Consider the following 7,239-nt stretch of genomic DNA (forward strand, 5'->3'; position numbering starts at 1 on the left):
GCTGCTCGAGTGTTGTTGGAGCTGCACCTAGAACCCACCAAAGCAGTAGTGTTGCAGAACTCACCCTCACAATACAGACCAGAAAGATCCCAAATTTGATCGCGGGGTGGGGGGGTGTGGAGTTCAGAGGTTGAGGAAATACAGAATTTAATGCAGAAAAGTGTGAAGGTGATACATTTTGGTAGAAAGAATGAGAGGAAATATAAACCTAAAAGGTACAATTCTAAAGGGGGTGCATGAACAGAGAGACCTGGGGGTATGTGTGTATAAATCGTTGAAGGTGGCAGGGCAGGTTGAGAAAGCAGTTAAAAAAGCTTAAGGGATCCTGAGCTTCACGAATAGAGGTACAGAGTACAAAAGCATGGAAATTATGAACCACCTGTGTACAACACTGGTTCGGCCTCAACTGGAGTATTGTGTCCAATTCTGGGCACCGCACTTTAGGAAGGATGTGAAGGCCTTAGAGAGGGTGCAGAAAAGATTTACAAGAACGATTCCAGGGATGAGGGACTTCAGTTACGTGGACAGACTGGAGAAGCTGGGATTGTTCTCCTTGGAGCGGAGAAGGTTGAGAGGAGATTTGATCGAGGTGTTCAAAATCATGAGGGGTCTGGACAGAGTAGATCGAGAGTAACTGTTCCCATTGGCGGAAGGGTCGAGAACCAGAGGACACAGATTCAAGGTGATTGGAAAAAGAACCAAAGGCGACAGGAGGAAAAAACTTTTTTTTTAAACTTAGCGAGTGGTTAGGATCTGGAATGTGCTGCCCGAGAGGGTGATGGAGGCAGATTCAATCGTGGCTTCCAAAAGGGAGTTGGAGAAGTACCTGAAGGGAAAAACACGGTGCTGGGCTACGGGGAAAGGTCGGGGGGGGGGGGGGGGGGGGGGGGGAGTGGGACTCGCTGAAGTGCTCTTGCAGAGAGCCAGCACGGGCTCGAAGGGCCGAATGGCCTCCTTCCGTGCTGTAACCATTCTATGAAAGTCAGGCCGAGCTCCTGCTGTGGATTGCTGTTTGGTGAATCCCGCTAGAAGCTGAACATGTGGACATTTTCCTACGTTAAAGAAAGACTTGTATTTCCAGGGCACCTTTCACGACCTCGGGACGTCCCAAAGCGCTTTACAGCCAACAAAGTACTTTTGAAATGTAGTCACTGTTGTAATGTAGGAAACGATGTAGCCGGTTTGCGCACAGCAAGGTCCCACAAGGCACGATATAATGCAAGTTGTTATCATTCCCCATCAACACAAACCAAATCATCCCCACACTCAGCCTGTTCCAAGCCTCATGGTCACTTGGGAGACACTGGAAGTCGGGGCAAGGGGAGAAGATTTTAACATTTATATACAACTCCCTCTACACTTGGGCTCCACCACGGCAGGTTAGACACAGAGTAAAGCTCCCTCTACACTGTCCCATCAAAGACTCCCAGGGCAGGTACAGCACGGGTTAGATACAGAGTAAAGCTCCCTCTACACTGTCCCATCAAACACTCCCAGGGCAGGTACAGAGTAAAGCTCCCTCTACACTGTCCCATCAAACACTGCCATGGGGCATAGTGGGTATGTCATTCAGCGCTAATCAGCAACCCACTGGTCTCACTCGCAGTGAACAGGTAACGTGTGCAGTGGTGTCCAGATACTGGTTGTGTACCTGAATCATTGCAGTTTTTTCAAATTTCTGCTAAGTATTGGGTAAGTAGAAGCTGTAAAAAGTGAAGTTCAGTTTAACATTTTGATTTAAACCTAGAAGTGCAAAACCTGTAGTTAACAGAAGCTGCCCGTCAGTGGCAGTTAACAGTTAGTCAGCTGCAAGTGTTTGTCTTGAATAGGTGCTAAGCACAGGGAGCAGGGGGAGCGGAGTCAACTCTTGTAAATTGGGTGAGGCTCCTAGAGTATAAAAGTAAATTGGGTGAGGCTCCTAGAGTATAAAAGTAAACAGTTCTGCAGAGCACAGAGCGGTCTGCATAGAGCGGCATTAATCGCAGTGCACTTAAACAGTGTTTTATTTGGGAATTTGGAAAACGGGGGAGGAGTTGCTGCTTTTTGCCTACACTATTTGTAGTGCTTTATGTTACAGGAAGATAATTAATTTACCCATAACTTAATCTAGATCAATTAAGTAACAAAACTGTAAACTAAGTTACTTAATTACAAATTTAATTAAATGTAATTAATAGAATAGTCATATAGGGATGGCAGTGCAGACGGTGTGCCACAACTGCAGCATGTGGGAGTTTGTGGAGAGCACTGTGATCCCGGACAACCACGTTTGCAGTAAGTGCCTGCATCTTGAGGAACTTCAGCTCAGAGATTTTGAGCTGGTGTCTGAGGTGCAGACATTGCGGGGCATCAGGGAGGGGGAAGAGTTACCTGGACACTTATGTTAGGCAGTGTTACAGGTTTGGTTAGTGGTCAGGGACAGGTTGGTGTGACTGCAACTCAGGCAGGTAAGGGGACCCCAGGTGCAGTGCTGGAGGAGCATCGGCATTTGTTCTTATCCCAACAGGTATGAGGTTCTTGCTGCCTGCCGTGGATGAGGGAAAAGCCGGGAGTTCTGAAGGTTGTGTTTCCTGCCTGGTGCTAGGGTTAAAGACATCTTGCGGCTGGAGAAGAACTTGGAGTGGGAAGGGGAGGATTTAGTTGTTGTGGTCCACGTAGGGACCGCCGACATAGGTAGAACTAGGAATGAGGTTTCTGCTGAAAGAGTTTGAGGAGTTGGGGGTCCAAATTAAAACGCAGAACCTCAAAGGTAATAATCTCTGGATTGTTACCTGAGCCACGCACCAATTGACATAGGGTTAAGCAGATTAGAAGGTTGAATGCGTGGCTCAGAGTGGTGTGGGAGGTGGGGCACTAGCACGAGTACTGGGGAAAGAGGGAGCTGCTCTGTTGGGACGGGCTCCACTTAAACCGGGCTAGAACCAGTATCCTGGTGAATCGAATAACCAGGGCAGTAACACAGGGCTTTAAACTAATCAAGGGGGAGTGGGAGGATTCAGGAAAGAGTAAATTTAAAAGCAGCAAGAGAAATGTCAAGGCTCTAGAGCAGAGCAGAGTTTTGGGTAAATATAAGCAGAGTGGGTCAGGAAGGGACAGAGAGAGTAACAAAGGTAATAGGGCATCAGTGACTGAGGTGACATCAGGGAAAAATAGAAAGTCAAAGCTAAAGGCACGATATCTGAATGCGCGAAGCATTCGCAACAAAATAGATGAATAGCACAGATAGAAATTAATAGGTTTGATCGAATAGCCAGGATACTTAACTTTTAGAAGAGATAGGCAAAATGGAAAAGGAGGAGGGGTAGCCCTGATAGTCAAGGATGGGATAAAGACAGGAGAGAGAAAGGATCTTAGCTCCGAAAATCAATGAGTAGAATCAGTTTGGGTGGAGCTAAGAAACAGCAAGGGGCAGAACTAGCCACGCCTCTAGCCAAGCTGTTCCAGTACAGTTACAACACTGGCATCTATCCGACAATGTGGAAAACTGCCCAGGAATGTCCTGTCCACAAAAAGCAAGTCAAATCCAATCTGGCCAATTACCGCCCCATCAGCCTACTCTCAATCATCAGCAAAGTGATGGAAGGTGTCGTCGACAGTGCTATCAAGCAGCACTTACTCACCAATAACCTGCTCACTGATGCACAGTTTGAGTTCTGCCAGGACCACTCGGCTCCCAACCTCATTACAGCTTTGCTCCAAACATGGACAAAGGAGCTGAATTCCAGAGGTGAGACGAGAGTGACTGCCCTTGACATCAAGGCAGCATTTGACCATGTGGCATCAAGGAGCCCTAGTAAAACTGAAGTCAATGGGAATCGGGGGGGGAAAATGCTCCACATGCTGGAGTCATACCTAGCACAAAGGAAGATGGTTGTGGTGGTTGAAGGTCAATCATCACAGCCCCAGGACATTGCTGCAGGAATTCTTCAGGGCAGTGTCCTAGGCCCAACCATTTTCAGCTGCTTCATCAATGACCCTCCCTCCAACATAAGGTCAAAAATGGGGATGTTCACTGATGACTGCACAGTGTTCAGCGCCATTCACAACTCCTCAGATAATGAAGCAGTCCATGCCCGCATGCAACAAGAGCTGGATGACATTCAAGCTTGGGCTGATAAGTGGTAGGTAACATTCGCGCCACAGAAGTGCCAGGCAATGACTATCTCCAACAAGCGAGAGTCTAACCACCGCCCCTTGACATTCAACTGCATTACCATCACCAAATCCCCCACCATCAAACACCCTGGGGGTCACCATTGACCAGAAACTTAACTGGACCAGCCACATAAATACTGTGGCAACAAGAGGTCAGAGGCTAGGTATACTGCGGCATGCGTCTCACCTCCTGACTCCCCAAAGCCTTTCCACCATCTACAAGGCACAAGGAGTGTGATGGAATAATCTCCACTTGCCTGGATGAGTGCAGCTCCAACAACACTCAAGAAGCTCGACACCAACCAGGACAAAGCAGCCCGCTTGATTGGCACCCCCATCCACCACCTTAAACATTCACTCCCTCCACCACCGGCGTACCGTGGCTGCAATGTGTACCATTTACAAGAAGCACTGCAGCAACTCACCAAGACTTCTTCGGCAGCACCTCCCAAACCCGCGACCTCTTCCACCTAGAAGGACAAGGGCAGTAGATGCATGGGAACACCACCACCTCCAAGTTCCCCTCCAAGTCACACACCATCCTGACTTGGAAATATATCGGCCGTTCCTTCGTCGTCGCTGGGTCAAAATCCTGGAACTCCCTCCCTAACAGCACTGTGGGAGCACCTTCACCACACGGACTGCAGTGGTTCAAGAAGGCGGCTCACCACCACCTTCTCAAGGGCAATTAGGGATGGGCAATAAATGCTGGCCTTGCCAGCGACGCCCACATCCCCAAAAAAAAAACATTGATGGGAGTTGGTTATAGGCCCCAAACAGTAGTTGTAATGTAGGGCAGAGTATAAATCAGGAAGTTAGAGGCGCATGTAACGAGGGTAATACGGTAACCATGGGGGACTTTAATCTACATATAGACTGGGCAAACCAAATTTACAGTAATAGTGTGAAGGACGAATTCATGGAATGTATACAAGATAGTTTTCTAGATCAGTATGTTGAGAAACCTCCTCGGGAACAGGCTATTTTAGATCTAGTATTGTGCAATAAGGGCTAATAAATAATCTTGCAGTAAAGGGGCCTTTAGGGAACAGTAACATAATATGATAGAATTTTATATCAAGTTAGAAAGTGATTTAATTAAATCTAAACAAAGCAAATTACGTAGGCGTGAGGGGCGAGTTGGCTAAGGTAGGTTGGGAAACTACATTTAAAGGTCTGACAGTAGACAAGCAATAGCTAGCATTTAAAGAATTAATACATAATTTACAACAATTATACATTCGTTTAAGGCACAAAAACCCCACAGGAAAAGTGGTGGCTAACAAGAGAAGTTAAAGATAGTATTAGATCAAAGGAAGAGGCTTATAATGTTGCCAAAAAGAGCAGTAAGCCTGAGGATTGGGAGAATTTTAGAATTCAGCAAGGAGGGCCAAGAAATTGATAAAGGGAAAATAGAATGAGAATAAACTAGCAAGAGACATAAAAACATAAAAGCTTTTATAGGTATGTAAAAAGTAAAGATTAGCGAAAGTAAATGTGGGTCCCTTAAAGGCTGAGACAGGAGAAATTATAATGGGGAATAAGGAAATGGCAGAGAAATTAAACAAATACTTTGTGTCTGTCTTCATGGAACCCGTGCTCCGGCAAGAGTCGGCGCCCGGGGAACCCCGTGCCCCAGAGTGTCAGCGCCCGGGGAACCCCGTGCCCCAGAGAGAGAGTCAGCGCCCGGGGAACCCCGTGCCCCAGAGTGTCAGCGCCCGGGGAACCCCGTGCCCCAGAGAGAGAGTCAGCGCCCGGGGAACCCCGTGCCCCAGAGAGAGAGTCAGCGCCCGGGGGAACCCCCGTGCCCCGGCGAGAGTCAGCGCCCGGGGAACCCCGTACCCCAGAGAGAGTCAGCGCCCAGGAACCCCGTGCCCCAGAGAGAGAGTCAGCGCCCGGGGAACCCCGTACCCCAGAGAGTCAGCGCCCGGGGAACCCCGTGCCCCAGAGAGAGTCAGCGCCCGGGGAACCCCGTGCCCCAGAGAGAGTCAGCGCCCGGGGAACCCCGTGCCCCAGAGAGAGTCAGCGCCCAGGGAACCCCGTACCCCAGAGAGAGTCAGCGCCCAGGGAACCCCGTACCCCAGAGAGAGTCAGCGCCCAGGGAACCCCGTACCCCAGAGAGAGTCAGCGCCCAGGGAACCCCGTACCCCAGCGAGAGTCAGCACCCGGGGAACCCTGTACCCCAGAGAGAGTCAGCGCCCAGGGAACCCCGTACCCCAGAGAGAGTCAGCGCCCAGGGAACCCCGTACCCCAGAGAGAGTCAGCGCCCAGGGAACCCCGTACCCCAGAGAGAGTCAGCGCCCAGGGAACCCCGTACCCCAGAGAGAGTCAGCGCCCAGGGAACCCCGTACCCCAGAGAGAGTCAGCGCCCAGGGAACCCCGTACCCCAGTGAGAGTCCGTGCCCGGGGAACCCCGTACCCCAGTGAGAGTCAGCACCCAGGGAACCCCGTACCCCAGAGAGAGTCAGTGCCTGTAGAACCCCGTACCCCAGAGAGAGTCAGCGCCCAGGGAACCCCGTACCCCAGCGAGAGTCAGCGCCCAGGGAACCCCGTACCCCAGCGAGAGTCCAGCGCCCAGGGAACCCCGTACCCCAGAGAGAGTCAGCGCCCAGGGAACCCCGTTCCCCAGTGAGAGTCAGCGCCCAGGAACCCCGTACCCCAGAGAGAGTCAGCGCCCAGGGAACCCCGTACCCCAGCGAGAGTCAGCGCCCAGGGAACCCCGTTCCCCAGTGAGAGTCAGCGCCCAGGGAACCCCAGCGAGAGTCAGCGCCCAGGGAACCCCAGCGAGAGTCAGCGTCATCAGGAGAGGGGAGAAAATTGACACACGGCTGCAATTTTGTTAATGAAATACAGGAGGCAGGAACAACCACATTACAAAACAAGCAGTTAAACATCACAGGAGGGCAGTGATTCCCAGGCCTGGCATTGAGGCCCCGGTTACTGTTTAGGTAACATTCCTGGGTAATGGCAGTGGGTAAATGGAACCAGACTTTTACTTGTTCAGTAACCACAGCGTGGCTGTAACTGACTTGTTAGATCTGAAGGGACAGCACTGGAAAATGTAAAATGAGCATGAAACCAAAA

The sequence above is a fragment of the Somniosus microcephalus genome, chromosome 34 (genome assembly GCF_052327205.1).
Source record: "Somniosus microcephalus isolate GS21.2 chromosome 34, FLI_Smic_1.0, whole genome shotgun sequence".
Lineage (NCBI taxonomy): Eukaryota > Metazoa > Chordata > Chondrichthyes > Squaliformes > Somniosidae > Somniosus > Somniosus microcephalus.